General features: G+C 42.3%; 1 protein-coding gene across 1 annotated transcript in view; it reads left to right on the forward strand.

Annotated features, from left to right (window-relative positions):
- The first annotated feature begins 615 nt into the window (after positions 1-615).
- CCSER2 (coiled-coil serine rich protein 2) overlaps positions 616-18897 on the forward strand; it is a 198278-nt gene continuing 179996 nt past the window's right edge. The window contains exons 1-2 of the mRNA XM_039547824.1: positions 616-758; positions 16748-16929. The gene's annotated coding sequence lies outside the window, so the exon portion shown is untranslated. The remainder of the gene's footprint in view (positions 759-16747; positions 16930-18897) is intronic.

An 18897-nucleotide genomic window follows, 5' to 3' on the forward strand; every position in this document is an offset into this window, starting at 1 on the left:
GGCTTGCATGTTAGAAGGCTGTTTGTGAGCAGCCAAGTGGGAACTCCTTCAGCACAGTATTGTAAGGCACCCAAGGCTGTAAAGCAGGTGTGACACAGCTGCTCATTAGTCTGGATTGGGCCATGGTATGATACAGGGAAAATTTCATAAACTCCATTTTACATCCCTAGCTTCCATTTTAAAATAAGCATGAATCATTTCACCACTGAAAAATTGCAGGATGTATATTAATTGGATGCTATGGCGCACGTGATCACTACAAGTTGAATGAGATGTGGCCACAAAGTATCTATGGGCTGAGCATGCCCAATAGAAAGTTAAAATGGTAAACAACTAAAGGTTACTATAGGCCTAAAGGTTACTAAGGGTCACATAGCAAAAGCTATGGGTCACTAAAGGTTACAGAGTAGAAAGCTAAAGGTTACTGAAGCTCACAAACTGATGGGCATACACAAAGCAAACATAGGCCAAAGATAACATGAGGCTAAGAGTCAGATCTGGAGCATGCTCAGTAAAAATCTCACTGCCAACAGAATAATATATAAGACAGGGAAATGAGATAGTTGAGCGAGAGAGACCGAGAAGACAGAAGAGCTGTTGGAAGAAGGGAGTGACGACCGTTAGGAGTTCTGAGGAGAGAGTGATGGTTTAGAATCCTGAGAACACTGCTGGAGAAAGCACCTGCAGCTGCTTCAACAGCTTCCTAGCCTCAGCACCCATAACATCTATGGCAGCGATACAAATAACCAACAGATGATGTAAGCTTGCTATTCAATCACAGTATAGCACAGGAGCAGTAGTAGTATGGTGTATAAGTGTGTGTGTGTGTGTGTGTGTGTGTGTGTGAGAGACAATGTTTATTAATTGCAATTTTCCTATGTGAACTTTAAAGTGCAAAGTAAGAACTGCTGTCCAAGCAGGGGCGGCTCTAGGAGTTTGGCCGCCCCAAGCAAGGCGGCACACCGCGGGGGGCGCGCTGGCGGTCGCCGGTCCCGCGGCTCCGGGGGACCTCTTGCAGACGTGCCTGTGGAGAGTCTGTTGGTCTCGCGGCTCCGGTGGAGCATCCTCAGGCACACCTGCGGGAGGTCCACTGGAGCCACGGGACCAACGGACCCTCCACAGTCATGCCTGCGGGAGGTCCACCGGAGCCGCTCATCCCGCGGCTCCGGTGGACCTCCCGCAGGCATGACTGCGGAAGGTCCGCCGGAGCCGCCTGCTGCCCTCCCGGCAAAATGCCGCCCCAAGCTGGGGTCTGGAGCCGGCCCTGTGTCCGAGACCTTTTACAGACTGGCCACCTGTAGTGGACCGTATCCACTTAGTATCATTTGAACTGTATGTTATTGCAGTTCAGATGCTCTTTAACTTGCAATAATGGATTTGTCTGATTTTTACTTTTAGATTATACTGTAGTAGGAATTTAGTTACATTAATAAAAAGAGACTTTTGGAAAAGAGTCTGTGTCGGTCATTTTATCAGAAGGTTATATCCGTGTCCTCTAGTGTATTTCCTAAACTGCCCCGGAAACCCATACCTCGAGAGGGATAGACTAAGGGGGTGATAGGCAGGTTATTCTAGCAATGCCCCAGTCCTTTTTTCAGGGTAACAAGTATGTCCATGTGACCTTCAAATCCAGCTCAACTTCACTTTGGGGTATCTGCAATTCTCAGCATAGGGAGCGGGAAACGGTAGTAAATTTTAAGCTAGAAATAAAAAACCAAAAAAACAAAAAAACTTGGAATCAAATGAAACAGATCTTGCTGGTTCAATATTTTAACTTCTCCTGCATATTGAAATTTAATAATAATAAATAAAGCACTCACCCACATTTTCCACTCCTGTCACAGCACTCAGGATGCTATATGGATTACTTCAAATCAATCAAGCATCATAAATGTGTATAAATTATGAGTCAAAGACTGCAGATTTAGCCTGTTTAAACAATGTACTGATCAGATTTTATTTCTTTTAGTGCAAATATTTTTTTAAAAAGATACTAGAAAAATAGCATTCTGATCTTAGCAGAAACTTCACCTATGAGATCTGATGCTGTACCACCATCTCTTTTTGAGATTCCCCCACCCCCCGTCTGACCCATATAGTGTTCGACTGTGCAATTAAAACATTGGTCTGCATTGTCACACTATTCCAGGGGGAGGGCACAGGCTTCGTCACTCCTAAGCTAGCGCCTCATGGTATGTGAGCCTGTGCAGAGGGGTTCTGCCGCTTTCCTGCCCTTTGGAATGGATTCTAGCCCAGAAGATGCATGCAGAAAGAAATCATTACATTCTTCTGAAAGCAAGGACTATTATATGATTGATCCTACCTCTTGTGCAGGGAAGGAGGGATGAGGGGTGCCAGGGGTTACTTGTGCCCTTCATTGGATGCACCTGACAGATCAGGGACTATCTGGCTCAAAGGAAGGTAGAACCACATAAACACTTGTTAAATATTTTAGAATGAGGTTTTCACTTACTTGAGTAAAGTATCTAAAGCATTAAGAATGTGAACACGGGAAGCCAGTAGGCCTGCAGTTTTTGTTTCTACTTGGATGCAAGAAAATAACATATACTGTAAGGCATGATGTACCATATACTATAAAAGGCTCCATATATTGCCCTGCAACCTGGAAGGAAATTCTGCTACAAAGTCCCTGGCTACAGTGACACTCCAGGGAAGCAGACTGGAGATTCTGCATCAGCTTCATTTAAGTTCTTTTTACATGGAGGTCTTCCATGAATTAAATATCAGAATAAATAATACACTCTCTTTAGTGCTCTATTTTATTTATTCTGATATGAAATTAGTTTTATAGTGTCCCACAGTTAAATGTTATATGTATATATTTTTTATTACTTTTGTTCACATTTTCAAGGTGAAGTTTGCAACCATGAAGGCTAGAAATATATTCGTCTTTAAAATGAAGGGTTAGGTTTTGGAACATAATTTGGAAGCAATGGTAGGTGAATGGTAGATGTTGTATCAAATAGCATAGGTCCAGAATTGCAGAATGCATGCACAGAACAACTGTATGAATAATTAAAAGGGAATAGGATAGATTAAGAGAACAAGGTATTTACAGCAGTATTAATCTCCATACTTAGCACTTTTGCAGCTTTCAGAGGTTAGAGAATTATTGGTACTCTGGTTCTACTAATCTTTTAACAAAGAAATAAAGTAGCCTGGGGATTTCTATGTCAAAGTGCGAGAGGATGTAAAATCAGGTACATGATGAAGTGTAGTTAGGTATTCACAAGATCAGTCCCACAGGTTCCTGAGCAAATGTAACCAAATATTAAAGAGCATTAAATCTTATATTAGCGCTCTTAGGTCCCACTCAGCCTATTTAAATTGCTTTTATTAAAATGTGTGATTGTCTGTCAGAATGTTACAGATAATCATAGCATCTGGGTGTAACATTTGTTTTATGGATGAAATGTTCCATTTCTAAAGCTTAGTGCTGGAAAAAATATACATTGAGAAGTCTGACTTTTAAACTTAACATAAATTAAATATACCCCTTCAACCCACAGTTTCAAATAAAGTAAGGCACATTTTTAAGGATTGTAAATTCTACTTTGGAGTGTCAAGAAGCTAGAAAAATGATCAAACTTGAACCTATTTTGCTTAATCTGCTGTCATTTAAACCAGCAAAAACCAAAACAAACAAAAAAAAAGCGATATTTAGGGCCAGATTGCCATTAGTCCTGGGGGGAAAAATTATCTACCATCCCAGTTCTTGTCCTCTCCATGTCTTGCAGAAGAGAACAAGAAACCCTAGTCAGATCGTGCAGATCTTATTCATGGTGGCGAGCCCTGACTCACATAAGTAGTCCCATTGGCTCTTACTCTGCAAACATGCACTCACATAAGTAAGGTAAGGATGTGCATAAGTATGCGCTGGATCAGGGCCATTGACTTCAGTGGGACTACTTACAGTGAGTAAGTGCTCACTAGCTTCAGCAGGGGTTGCACAATCAGGTAACTTAAATTTTTCATTTAGAAAAATCCAACCTTCTTGTGTGTTCTAGGCTTTGATTTTCGCTAATGAATTATTGAAGTTGTTCATGGTGCAACTTTTTGCAGGGCTGGAGCTTAACACAACTTCTCCCCTCCCTCACCCATAATGAAATCTTTTAATAACAAGTCTTATGACAAATACATTCAAAATGTAAAACAAGATAGCAGAATTACAGGGAAAAGGGCATGTTTAATTATCTATTTCTGTGTGCATTGGTATTGCAGAAAGCAAGCAAGCCAGCCCAGCAAGTCTTAGTTGTTAAATCTGATTGTAAATGATCTTTCAAGTAATTCAGAGAATTTAAAAAAAAAATTGACTCCTCACATCAGAAGAATAACAAATTCAAGATTATAACAGATATGTCTCTGCCTTTTATTCTTTAGCAAGACTGACTTAGTAATAGATATAGAGGAATAATATAGCCATATCTGCATATCAAGTGACTTTGCTAATGAAATAATGAGGTCCAACACAGTAGCTGTACAATATTTAATGTCTGCATGTCAAAGGGACGTCTCACTGATAAAAGCACTTCTATATTTTGGAGTCAGTTAGAGACAAAGTAATAATTGAACTAACCTTTCCTATTAAGAGAACTTTCTTCTTTCCACTGATCAAAAATGTACGCAACAAAAGTATTATGAAAATTATATGAGAAGTTTGGGAAAAAATTGCCCTGATACATAACTGAATGTATACTGTACCCAAACTTCAGATTACACATTAAGAACTCTTTGGAAATAGTGAAAAATTAAACCTCTTGTTTTTCTGCTTCATTTTATTTTAAGTGACAGTTAATAATTTATACCTAAAAGGATTAATTAGAATTGAGCTTAGATTTCTGACTGCTTAGTTTAGCTCCTTTTGTTTATGGATTGGCAAGGCTTACCTCGTTGTGGCTCTCTCTCAGTGACTTTGTTATATTTCACTGTCTTGTACACTTTCCTGTTTAGGCAGCCATGTGGAGAGTCTTAAGATTTTAATGGTAGATACTAAAGTCTGGGGTGGAGCCCTGCCGGTGGCGGAAAATATTAAACGGAACTAATCTTGCCTATTGCTGTTGGAGCCTAAGATCAGACTGCTGGGGAGAAGAGATGTTTAAAAATCACAGATATAACCTCAAAAAGCTTTTTGCTGACATTCCACAGGCTTTACAGCTCTTGCTGACAGGGAGGGCTGACATTCTGGTGGCACAGCAGCAGGTTTCAATCCTATGTTAGTCTCTGATTTTTTGAATTCTTTTAAAGAATAAAACAAACAATTATGATATAATTCATTTTTATTCGTAGGCACTTCGATAGTGCTCATAACTGGTGTCTGAGCACCTCACAAACATTAATGAATGAAGACATACGAAACCTCTGAGATAAGGAAGTATTACATCTGTTTTACAGAAGGAGACACTGAGGCACAGAGACTAAGGCCCCCCCATTTTCTAGAGCAACCTCTGATTTTCAATACCTCAATTTTTGGATGCCCAGTTTGACACACTTTGAGTGCCAAACACTCACAGCTGCCACAGATTTTAGTTGTTGCTATAGGTGCTCATTACCTCTGAAAATCAAGCCCCAGGTGTCTGAAGTATGATATGTAAAGGTGTAAGATGCATTTGAAAGTTTAGGTCAGTGAGACTTACCCAAGATCATGCAGAAATTTTGTAGCAAAGAAGGGTCAGAACTCAGAACTCAAATCCCAGTCCTGTGCCTCAACCCCAACACAATCCTTTATTCCTTAGTGAATAAAAGTGAAATGTGATTCTAGCTGCTGAAGGAGTCAAGGATCCTAATAGATAATTAGTTAAATATATCTAACAAAGGCCCTCTGAGCAGTGATATAGATAGAAAATGGAAATTGATGCACACACTGCCTAATCTAGTCCCCTCCTGACACTACAGTTATAGGCAGAGTTTTCCAGTGATGCTTGAGCAACTAAATTCCCAAAGCAGCTTTGAAAATTTCAGCCATATTCTCTCAAAGTATACATCTACAAGTGTGTTAAGAGTCCTGCTGAAAGCATCTGCTTGTTGTAATAAGGCATTTTAGCCTTAGGAAACAAACTATGTTGTAGCATACATGGTGTGTGCTTGGCTCCAGTCATGCCTGCAAGCAGTGCTTTAAGAGGCAATAGTCTCTGCCAGATTCATTGTTTATAACATCATCAGAGGGAAGAAGAACTTGGCTGACGATGTCATCTGCTCCACTTCTTTATCAAACCTGACATGCTATGGCAAAATTCCGGCCAAAACCATCAGGATGATCAGACAGCGCTCAGGACAATGAACAGCTCCTCAGCCAGTTAGTGATTTCAAAGTGGCAGACAAGGGTAGATGATAGGTAGACAGTTCTATATAGATGAGAGCAGATGGAAGTTACCAATATCATCCCCCTTGCACTGCTAATTCATCAAGATGATGACATTCTTCAATCACAGCAAATTTGGACAATAAAGTAGTTGAAACTGAATGCAGACTTTTATACCAAGCAGCTGTCTGTCTTTTCACACAAATGAGGGAAGTGAGACACACATGAGGAAAATTCCAAATAAACTCTCCATTAGATATATTTAAGCTTTAAAATGAAACAGTTTTTAAAATATACTAGTCTGACACTGGTGCAATGTCATGACAAATCCAGTAGGCAGCTTCCAAGAAGAAAGAAAAGCATGGTCTGTGCTCTGATGAGCTCACATCTAAAACCAGGGTTAAGTCTTGGTTCTATTGAAGTTATTGGCATCTGGTTTTCATCCAGATAGAGGGCAGGGGACAGGGGTAGATCATGTAACTAGAGTGCTCACGGTGGTGATTGGTTATGCCTTGGTAATATAAGATTAGGTTAGCACAATATGTATTTTTTAAAAATTAGGATATCTATATTACCACCCAAGCTGGGAAGAACTGTATCAATAGAAGGAGGGAGTTCCTCTGTGCCTTCTCTGAGCAAAGAAGTGGGATCATTTTAGGTGATCTTTCCACTTCCTGAATACTAGGGCTGTTGAGGAGCCTGCCTAGCTTCTGGTGTAAGGTAAAGCAGTTTAGCTTCTGTTCAGCTTCTCATGGTCTCCTGTGATCATATCCTTTCCCTTGGCCTCCTCTTACAAGCCTCTGAATCCTCAGTAGAGGAGCATGTCGAGGGCCACTCCAACACCTTTATGTGAAGGGAGCTCTGTTATATCCTTTATTTCACCAGAATAGTAAAAAAGTGGCCTCTGTGTTACTGAGAATTGACTGAGTTGTGTTATACAAAGCCCTCTTAAGGCTTGTGTTGGCTGAAATAAAATACCGTGCGTTAATATAACTTAAAATGGTTCCTTGCCCTCCATCAATGAAGAACCAAAATTCTTTCAGAGATCATCATGGCATCCCTTGCATTGAATTAGCATGGGGTATTTACAGTGGTACACTTTAGCTCTGTTTTCTGGAAGAATGCATGTAGCTGGACTGATGCAGAAAATACAAGCAATGATTAGTTAATGGGGAGATATCTAGTTTAGTGTTTTATTTCACAATAGCCATTGTGGGAGTACATAATCAATCATCCATGTAAAGAGCAAATGATTTGTTTCCCTACAGTGCCCTTTCTTCCTAACATTTGCTCTTTGATCATGCACTCTATCCTATGGATGGATTTGAACATATAGGGAATGGCATGTTTTGCCATTAACCTTGTGTGTTCATGCTGTGTGCCAATTTTCTACATCCTGACTATGCTGAAATTGGAAGTGGGAGGCGGGGTGATGGAAAGTTTCTGTTGTTTTATAAATCAGAAGGGGCTACTGAATAGTTTGCCGGCTAAATGAAACAGCAAGGAAGACTTTAGTCTGTGAGGGCTTTTGATCAGGCTAAAGGACTTTTTTAGCTGCAGGGAACTTCACAAACAGAGTCACACACTAGGAACCCTTGCCTGGAGGAGGTCTTTGTATTGAAGGTACAGGCATTTGACTATACACTGAATTGAAAGAAGTTACTTAATTAGGTCCTCAACAGCAGGTGTTACTGGAGTGTATAGATTAAGAGGGAGGATTTTTTTGGATTATTCAACCCTCTCATCTGTCTTGTTGTTACTTTAACCTTCATTACATGTGTTTTATGCATAATACATTTTTCATATCATGCCTTGAGGCCTCATCTCTAAAACACTATTATTGTTAGAATGTAGCACCACCAATTCGGTTGCAAGGGGAAAATACCAGACCTACATGTAGGCCATGAAACAACAGAGGGAAGGGGGAGGAGAACACAAGAAAGTTCTGCTTAGTGTTCTACTGATAGCTAAAATGTTAATCAAGAGCCATATGTGGAGTGTGTGTCATGAGATTACAACAGCAACTTTAGTAGTTTACACTTCTGGGGTGAAACCCTAGCCCTGTTGAAATCCATAGTAACCTCCTCCCCCAATTAACATCTATTATTTATTTGTACTACCATAACATTTAGGAGCCCTATTCATGGACCAGGACTTAGTATTGTGCTAAGTGCCACATGAACACAGAAATAAAGACTGTTCCTACCCCAAGGAGCCTGCTTAAATTGTAAACTTCTTGGGGCAGGGGCCATCAGTGGAGCTGATTTCATGCTAAGAGCTCAACCCAGGGTGATTATGTAGGTTGGCTATACAACAGAATGATTGCTGTTCTTCTCCATGAACTGCCAGAACCTGCCTGTAATGGAAACATTGAGTGTTGCAATTGTTGTTGCATGCCTACTATGTACTATGCATCACACAAGTATTATTGAAATATTGCCAATCCCAATCATTCAAATGTCACAAGTCAAGCCCCCAAAATGATGTGACTGGTTTAAAGATCCTGATATATAAAGAATATATTTTGGATTTGTTTTATTTGCCTCCTGTGTTCTGAGTCTTATGGGTACACTGAGATCACATTTTCAAGCTTTTCTACAAAAGCATGAATTCTAGAAACTTCTTATATTAAATGGAAGCTGGGATTCTCACATGAATCCAGGAGCTTAGGCTTTAAAAAAACACAGAAAATATCTTGAGATTCACAATTAAAGTCACTTATTAATTACTTCAGCCATATAAAACAAAAGCAACAATCAAAAACTCAGTGACACCATAACTGAAACCATAGAAGTTACTAAATAGAGAAAATTCTCTCCTATGTGATGGTCTTCACTGTAATGAACCCAAAGTCAGTCCAACACTGGCTTGGGGCTGATTCTACCCTTGACATGAGCAAATATAATGGTCTATATAGGTTCTTCCCCTTATGCAGGACAGAACCATTTGAAAACATCCTTTGGGAAAAACAAGACAGTTGATTCATATTTGAGTTATAAACCATACAGATCATGCATTTGATCAAAGGAAGCTGTGTGAGGCATTGTGGTATAGATGCAACAATTCACAGGCCCTATAACTCCTGAAACTAATGATAGATGTCAACATGGTGTGCTCTGTGCATCAGAAGTTAGATGGCTAGCAGTGATACCCAGTTGTGGTGTAGGTCACAATAGCACATTTCTATAGTGTAGCTACAACCCTAAAATACATGACTTTTCTCTGCTAGCTGCTTCCCAACTCAGCTGGTTTCACTTGCTACATGCTCTCTGGTGATGGGCTCCTTGACTGGCTTCACAATATGATGACTTTGCCAGGCTAATATCATCCTGTGGAGATATCAGCTCTGCCAAACCCAAAAGTACAGAAGTTTAGGTTCATCCACCAGATCAACCCCATGTCTGTAATATACCCAGATTTTTCTTAACCAACTTACTCCACCTGTATGGATAATTCAGCCTATTGTAGTCCATCAAAACACCACTACTTTTTTGCAGAAATAAAAAACAGTTCTTTAAGGCTGACTCAGCTGCTTAGCACCTAGAGCTCTTTAGTACAACTGTGCTCAGTTTCTAATCCACTGGACAGTGAGAGTACATTTAATTGATTAAATAACAGTATTGATGAGCTCCAAAAGGAGCCCACCCCAGTCTTCTTTGGCTAGAAGAATGATGGCCATGACAGAGAACTTCTGTAAAGATGAATTTAAACTGGAACAGGTGAAGAGAAGAGCTTTTAGGATGATCAGGAGATTGGAGGGCCTATTTTAGGAGAGGAGACTGGCAGAGTTTGTTTAGTCTAGCAAAAATAAGGTTGAGAGAGGATAGGATTGCTTTCTATAAATACATCTGGGGTGTCTTGGGGGACACCACTCACCCCTGATCAGGTACCTCCTCCTGGTCATTCTAGGACTTAGCTCTTGAGGTGAATACCCCTGTACAGTGTTTGGACACAATCACTCTGTCTCTCTGGTCTGCAGCCCCTCTCTCAGCCCTAGGAACTGCAGTGTCCTCTTCATGACTCAGCCCTCTGGCTAGGTCACTCAATGCTCCCCCCCACTTCTGGGGTAGCAAAATCTTTTCTCCCTAACAGTTCTAGACAATCTTCCCTTCCACTCCCTTGGTGTCACTCTAGCAGGAGCTGATAGGGGAACCTGGGCCTGTCCTCTACCTTAGGTTCCAGTCCAGGAACCCTCAGCTCAGTAATTCTGGGCTTTCCTCACTCAGTCCTCACTAATTCTTCCCTGGACTACTTCCTACTATGCCTAATTATTACCCTTTTCTCTCTGGGTGTACCAGCTCAAAAACCCTCCTTCCCAGAGAGTGATTACAGCTTGTTTTGCTGAAACTTTCCACAACAGCCCCTGTCTATTACTTACTAGCTGACGTTATACAGGCCCCACCTGTTCTTGCTCAGCTGAGCCTGTTTTCAATTAGTTCCCTGCTCCCTGGCTCCTCCTCCAGGGGCACCCTGTAGAGTTAATTGGCCTGCCTGGCTATCTTAACTCCTTCTAATCCTGTGTGGGGTGACCATCCAATTACCAGGGGGCAAATATCAGGGAGATTGAAGGGCTATTGAAGCTGAAGGACAATGTTAGCACAAGAACATCTGGATATAAACCAGCCATGAATAAATTCAGTCTGGAAATGAGAGGGATGAGGTCCTGAAACAGGCTCCCACTAGGAGTTGTGGAGCTAAATGACTTAGTTTGTTTTAAGAGAACTGGACAAATTTATAAGTGCAATTGTATGATAGGGTTGCTTGAATAGGAGGAGGCAGGATTCAACAGCCCTGTGGTTCACTTCTGTTTTTTGTCTTATCTTCCTAAAGGTCATGCAAGGGTCAGGAAGGAATTCACTCCCTCACCCCCAATGTGTTCCAGGAGTGCTTTTTTAAAAAAAAAATCACCTTCTTCTGAAGCATCAAGGTTTGCCATGGCTAGAAATGGGACATCAGATGGGGAGGCAAGGTCTCTGAAGTAGTACCAAAAATTCTTTCTCAGGTGCTTGGCTAGCTGGTTCTTGCTTGTATGCTCAGGGTTGACCTGATTGCCCTATCTGGGGTCAGAAAGGAATTTCCCCCCAGGACAGAGACCTTGGGTTTGTTTGCCTCCTTGTGCAGCATATGTGTGCAAACCACTAGCCAGGATTATCAGGATATATTTCACTGTGACATTATCCAGGGTATAATCAAGACTACTAAACAGTTGTGTCCCTTCAATTCTCCAACCTGGGATGCCTTTTAAACTGCTTTTACACTCCTGGCCTGCTCACACACAGTCTTTAGCATGCAAATTACTCCCAACTATACTGCATGAGTGCTTAGCTAGCCATCCATGAATTACATTGTAGAGTGATACCAGAAAATTCCCAATCCCAGACTTATCCCCACAAATGTGCATCTTGTACTGCCCAACTCTTTCCTTCTGGCCAATGCAAGCTCATAGAAAGGTCACCATTTCACTAATAGAAAATGAGACACACAAACCCTGTTATCTCAAAGGAAGTCCCCAGACACACAGGTTTAGATCAAACAAGTTTATTAATTACAGAAAGATTTTAAGTGATTACAAGCAATGAGGCATAAAAATCAAAATTGGTTACAAGGTAAAATGCAGACTAATACCTAATTTATCAAGTTAAATGAATTCAAAGCAAAGCTTTAGCAGTCTTACTGGCTGAACTCCTTTCAGACAGGATCACCACACCCCACCCCTCAGTTCAAAATTGTTTCTTTATTCCTCAGGCATTGTGGTTGCTGTGGATAGAGAGAAAGGAGGAATATTTTGAGGCTTCTGTCCTCCTTTCTTATAGCTCACTTTTTCTTTGAAAATCATCTCTAGCTGAGGTTCAGGTGACAGCCAGTCTGTTTACATGGGAATCCACAGCTGTTCTATTCCCAAGATGTAAATATCTCATTCATGTCCTTCTTCCTGCCAAAGAATGGCTGCTTAATCAGGTGATAGTCCATTTGATTATGTTGACACCTGGTTGAGGAGCTGGCTAGCCTTTTGTCTTTGGGGAACTCATCTGAAACTGTTTCCCCAGACTGGGAACATTTCTTATATAATAGAATTTTATAACTTTACATACAATGTTGCCATACATGTTTTACCAGGATAATAATATTCTGCAGATTATGAGTTTTCAAATGATACTTCACAAAGCATACTTTATAAAAAATGTATCATAGTCTTGTAAAAAGAATGATCCATAAGGGTACCAACTATCACACTCACTTAATCATTTCCCTGCCACTTCAGGATCCTCAGGCACTGGTGCACCTTGGTCCCTCCTATTCTCGGCCTGTGGGCTGTAGTACTTTGGTCTCATATACAGGATGTCAGACTGGTTGATATAGTGGTCCTTCTGGCCTTAAACTCTATGACTAGGATTGTGATTCAAAGAGGTGTGGATGCAAAGTGTGGAAAACTGAAGGTTCCTCAGGGCTTTGTCAAGCACATGCAGGAGCAACAGTAATTTTGAGCACATCAGCTTTTAAGCATGATAGTACAATTTGAATGTCTGGATAGATGGATGACATTAAAACCATTTCTTTGCTTTTAATATAAAGAAACACTGGTAGATTAATCGTCTATTTTTTTAAAAAAACCTCTTTCATTACTAATAATACCATAGATTTTTACTGAATGTTTTTAATAATGTGATTATTTTCCAACTTTTTATGCTGCTTGCTTTTTTGCATTGCACTCTTCTTGGACAATAAAAATAGACAAATGAGTATCATATCTGTCCCTAGTCAGTTTCACTTTCAGTTTCTTATGTACTAGCACAATGTTGGGAAGTCTCAGTTGTAAACTGCAGAATACTGGTTACATCTCAATCAAACACTATTTTTTTAATGTATGAGACATTTCTATTAAAATTAAGTTGGGACATTTTTAAAAGAGCCCAACTGACTTAAGAGTTTGTTTCCTTTTCAAAAGTGACATAGGCACTCAGGAACCTATAACTCATTCAAAGTCAATGGGACTTAGACTCTTGTGTCACCTGGGTGCTTTTGAAAACTTTACCCTTTGTGTTTTTCTTATTTATACTTTAATTTTGGATCTACACCAGTGGTGGGCAACCTGTGGCCCGCGGGCAACCTGTGGCCCACGGGCCACAAGCGGCCCATCATGGTAATCCACTGGAGGTCCACCAGACAGTTTGTTTACATTTGCACGGCTGCCTGCAGCTCCCAGTGGCCGCGGTTCGCTGTTCCGGGCCAATGGGAGCTGCGGGAAGCGGTGCTGGCTGCTGTTTCCAGCAGCTCTCATTGGCCGGGACCAGCAAACCACAGCCACTGGGAGCTGCAGAAGGCTGTGCAAATGTAAACAAACTGTCTGGTGGCCCACCAGCAGATTACCCTGATGGGCCGTGCAGGTTGCCCACCATTGATCTATGCCAAATGACAGTGCCCTTTTAACTAGCACCATGGCAAAAGGGAACACCAATAGGAATCATATGATCAAGCAGGGGTGGGGGGGGACACTGTTAGAACACGTGTCCTGAACAAATTCAGAGAATAAGCAACAAGACAGAAAATATTTGTTATTAATCATGGGATTTAAGAATTTAATCCAGTTTGTGCTGTTTTAAAAGCCAAGTCTAAGTAAGCAACCACAAAAAAGTCTACTGAGGTTTTAATTTTCAGAAAAGGCTGGGTCAGAGAGACCTTAGATTGATCAAAGCTTCAAGGTAAGGAATATAATGAACTGCAATGTTGCTCAGACACAATATGATCAATATATTACAATTGAAATAGCTGAACTTTTCATTCTGATAGCTTGTCATCTTTGTCTCTTGTCCCAGCAGGCTCTCTTTTGGTGGATTTCACCAGAATCTTCCCCAAGCATCTGATCATTGCACTTTGTGGAACAGGGAAATGGTACATATTTCTAGTTATTACCTCAGGACACAGAGGAGGACATGGGTAGGCTCTGTTAGGAGGCAGTGGCCAGGACCTTGTAACATGGTGCATTTTCTAAGACTCTGCATAAGAATGGGCATGTCCTCTGTTGAGGCAGCCTAATCTGGTACTAGAACCTCAAAGAAAGATTCATGAGTTATCAGTAATGGCTCTGTTAACCCCAAACAGCACATTAGACTAGTGGTTCCCAAACTTGTTCCACCGCTTGTGCAGGGAAAGCCCCTGGCAGGCTGAGCTGGCTTGTTTACCTGCCGCATCCGCAGGTTCGGCCAATCGTGGCTCCTAGTGGCCCCGGTTCGCTGCTCCAGGCCAATGGGAGCTACTGCGTTAGAGGGTTGGAATGTCTCTCTGATGCAGAGGGAATTAGGGGCTGGGACAGAAATTTCCTGAAAGGAAAATTTTATGAATAATGAAGCTTGGGGAGAAAGCTTAGGTTGCATTCCTACGCAGAGCACGATGGGAACTTCATCTTCTTCAGCTGTGTCTATGCTAGAATTTTCCCCTAAAATTTTGTACCCTCGCCATCATCAGTTCAGCTATACTGGTGGTAACAACAGCAGGAGGCGCTAACAAAGACAAGGCTCTGGTTAGCATCCTGTGTTTTAAACACCGTGTCATCTAACCCTAATAGGAACTAAGGAGTAAGAAAACCAACTCCTGTAGCACTTCCAAACTGGTAGTAGCTATGGTGATGGTGGATGTTTTATATTAAAGAATCCTAGTTTGAAAGGGTATTTTATAGGCTTTAAAATCATAAAAAGCACAAGGATCAGTCTTGCAGATCTGGGGTATTGATAAGGATTGCCTGCTCCTCTGTGTTGCTGTGTGGGCCTCATCCCTCTGGTAGCATGGCTCATGCAGTAGCTGTGTTAGACTCAGGTGTCTGTGGCTGCCAGCCTTGTGTTTAGGCCACTGGATTTTGCTGCTGCCCCTATGGTCTCAGATACACAAGAGGTACTTCCTCCTCCTTAGGGGCTGAGAGAAAGGATGAGCTGCTGAGAGGGGTCTGGGAGAAAGGGTGTTGGTGCGGATCAGAGAGAGGCAGTGTCCATGATAAGGTATTGAAGATTGGACTCCCACGATGTGTTAGAATTATATTAAGCAGCCAGGCTGTCCCACTTCCCAGGTCATTTTAATAATAGTGCTTAAATTTGAACTTAATACCTATAATTGTATCAGCCCTGAACAAGGGGGCCAAGACAGAGGAATAATGCACAAACAACAGATATAAACTGATTTTTACTGTGCCATATTTTAACTTTTTCCTCTTACTCAGCCTGTTTGTGTGACCCAGTATGAAGATAATGCAAATATGATTCAATTTTCTGAAAAAAACCCTGAACTAGGCTCTGACTGCTATACACAGTGTGTGTGGATAGTCACACTCAATTAGCTTCAATATGGATGAAGCATGAGCAATCTATATGAATGCAGTTGTTCAGTCTTTATAAGAGATATATATTTGGTTATGTATTTTAGAGACTTGGAATAACTTATCTTCTGTTTGGGATGCCCTGAACAAGGTTACCAAAATGTGTTTTAAAGAATCCATGTGACATGATTGCTATAGTACACTCATAATCAAACTTGTTCAGAGAAAGCTTAAGCTAGCATTTTTCATGCCACATCCTCTGCAGACTGCATCAGATGTTCTGTACACAGTCTTTTCTTTTTACTATCTTTGGTGTCAACTCAGGGCCGCCCAGAGGATTCCGGGAGCCCGGAGTCTTGGGCGGTGGGGGGCCCCGCTTCGGCGGTAAGTCGGCGGCGGGGGGTCCTTCCGTTCCGGGACCCGCCGCCAAAGTGTCCCAAAGACCCACGGCGGGGACCCCCCCGCCGCCGAATTACCACCGAAGTGGGACCCGCCGCGGGTCTTTGGGGCACTTTGGCAGCGAGTCCCGGAACGGAAGGACCCCTCGCCGCCCAATTACTGCCAAAGACCCGGCTGCACTCCGGCGGTGGGTCCCACTTTGGCGGTAATTCGGCAGTGGGGGGGTCCTTCTGTCCCGGAGAGGAAGGACCCCCCCGCCAGCGAAGACCGGGAGCGAAGAAGCTCCAGGGGCCTGGGCCCCGCGAGAGTTTTCTGGGGCTCCCGGAGTGAGTGAAGGACCCCGCTCCAGGGGCCCCAAAAAACTCTCGTGGGGGCCCCTGCTGTGCCCAGGGCCTGGGGCAAATTGCCCACAATCCCCCCCCCCCCCGCTGGGCTAAATAGTTCCAGACTATGAAAATTGCATATACTATTGTCAATTGTTCTCAAACCAGCAGAGCTTCCAACACCCGGAGGGTGATGCAGCTGCATTCTCCAGGAACCACCCCTTAGGGATTTCATACTCCAAATCAATCAAACAAGAGAATGTTAAGGGCTATATTGTAGTATCTAGTCACAGTTCTTGTTAGAGACTGGTAAAGAATCATACCATATAGAGTCCTAAGGGAAGCCCAAAGGAGCATAGTCTCTCCCTCAGCTCATACTGTACCATGTCCTTCCTTCTACAGGCTCAACTACCTTTGAAGGCTAGTGCAGGGAAGGAGAGGAGCTGTGGTCCTGCCTCCACACTACCATGCTTCTTTCCAGTGACTTGAATGACATTGGGGTGCAAGAATGCAGCAGGTTCTGCGCTACCCAAACTGCACACAGGCTGCTGATGTCTCTGGCCCTTGCACAAGAGCTACAAAAGGCAAGTGGAGGCAGGGCTCTTTGCATCATTCCTACCCTTTACTCCTGTTAGTATATTCTATATGATCAGATATAGATTATATAGATAATTCTATATCTCAAATAATAGAATACCATGCCATCTTTTCTGCAGCCTTAGATACATATATAGTAATGTCTATTATTCTGTATGAGAGAGAGAAGGTAGGTGAGGTAATATCTTGTATTGGATTAACTTCTGTTGGTGGAAGGGACAAGCTTTCGAGCTTCACATACCTCTTCTTCAAGTCTGGGGAAAGTAAGCAGCATGTCTAAGCTAAATACATGTTGGGACAGCTTCCTAAGTGTAATGGGTTCATACATGCTTTAGAACAGTGCTTCTCAAAGCCTGTCCGCCTTGTTCAGGGAAAGCCCCTGGCGGGCCGGTTTGTTTACCTGCTGCGCCTGCAGGTTCGGACAATCGCGTTCCCACTGGCCATGGTTCGCTGTCCCAGGCCAATGGGAGCTGCGGGAAGTGGCGCGGGCCAAGGGATGTGCTGGCCGCCCTTCCCGCAGCCCCCATTGGCCTGGAGCGGTGAACCGCGGCCAGTGGGAGCCACGATTGGCCGAACCTGTGGATGCGGCAGGTGAACAAACCAGCCCGGACTGCCAGGGGCTTTCCCTGAACAAGTGGTGGCCTGACTTTGAGAAGCACTGCTGTAGAAGACCACTTAAAATGAAGTGATCAGTTGAGGGTTAGGTTGTTAAGCATAAGGGGTTTACACATGTAGGAGACCACTTAAATGAAGTGGTCTATTAAGAGTTACCAGGCAGTAGGATGAGTTACAAATTGTTGTAATGAACCATAAAACTAATGTCTTCATTAGGTCCATGGTTTTTGGTGTCTAGCAAAGTTATAAATTTAAGTTTCCACAATCCTCTTTTGAAAGTATTGTGCAGGTTTTCTTTGAAAATGAGGACTGAGAGATCAGATATAGAGTGAATGCTTTGTGAAAAGTGTGCACCTATGGGTGATATATTTTTTTGTCTTTTACCATTTTTCTGTGTGAGTTCATTCTAATATGTAGTGATTGTATAGTTTCACTCACATAGTTATTGTTGGGGCATTTGATTCAGTGGATAAGGTACACCACATGTTGTGATAGGCATGTGTAGGACCCATAAATCTTGAAAGGTATGTTGTGAGGGATCTTGATTTGTGGAGGTATGTCTGCAGATTTTGCATCTGTTGTTCTGGAAGGGTCTGATGCTGCTTTGAGTCCTGGTCTATGGGGAGCTTGCATCTTATAATGACCTTGGCAAGGTGGAGGGGTTGTCTGAACGCCAGAATAGGGGAGTTGGGAAAGATTTCTTTCATGATGTGGTTCTCATCAACTATGGGTTATGATTGTTTGATGATACCCCGTAGGGATTCCAGGGTGGGGTGGCAGGTGACAACTAGGGGTGTGTGGCCAATGTGTATGTTTTTTTTTTCTGTATTGAAGCAGGTTCTCCCGGGATATCTGGACAGCCCATTCCATGATTCAATTTACTTCTCTGGTGGAGTGTCCTTGTTTAGTGAAGGCAGTTTTAAGCATGTTAAAATGTGAATCCCCGACTTTCTCTTCACAGCAAATTCTGTGGTATCTGAGTACCTGGCTGTATATAACAGTTTACTTGGTGTGTCTGGAGTGGTTGCTTGATCTATGGAGGTAAGTGTGGTGAGCCATGGATTTCTTGTATATAGTCATTGTTCCAGGCACCCAGGAAGTTGAGGTCGGTTGGAAGTGTTCTAGAGAAAAGTTGATAGATGAGTGGTGGTTGTTGAAGTTGTGGTGGAAATTTATGAGGGAGTTTAGGTCGTCTGTCCAGAGGATAAAAATATCATCCGTATATCTCAGGTATATTGTTGGTTTCATGGTGCATTTTTCTAGAAATTCTTCTTTGAGGTGGTCCATGAAGAGGTTGGCATACCGAGGAACCATCCTAATACACATGGTTTGGGCAAAGT

The sequence above is a fragment of the Mauremys reevesii genome, linkage group 7 (genome assembly GCF_016161935.1).
Source record: "Mauremys reevesii isolate NIE-2019 linkage group 7, ASM1616193v1, whole genome shotgun sequence".
Taxonomy (NCBI): Eukaryota; Metazoa; Chordata; order Testudines; family Geoemydidae; genus Mauremys; species Mauremys reevesii.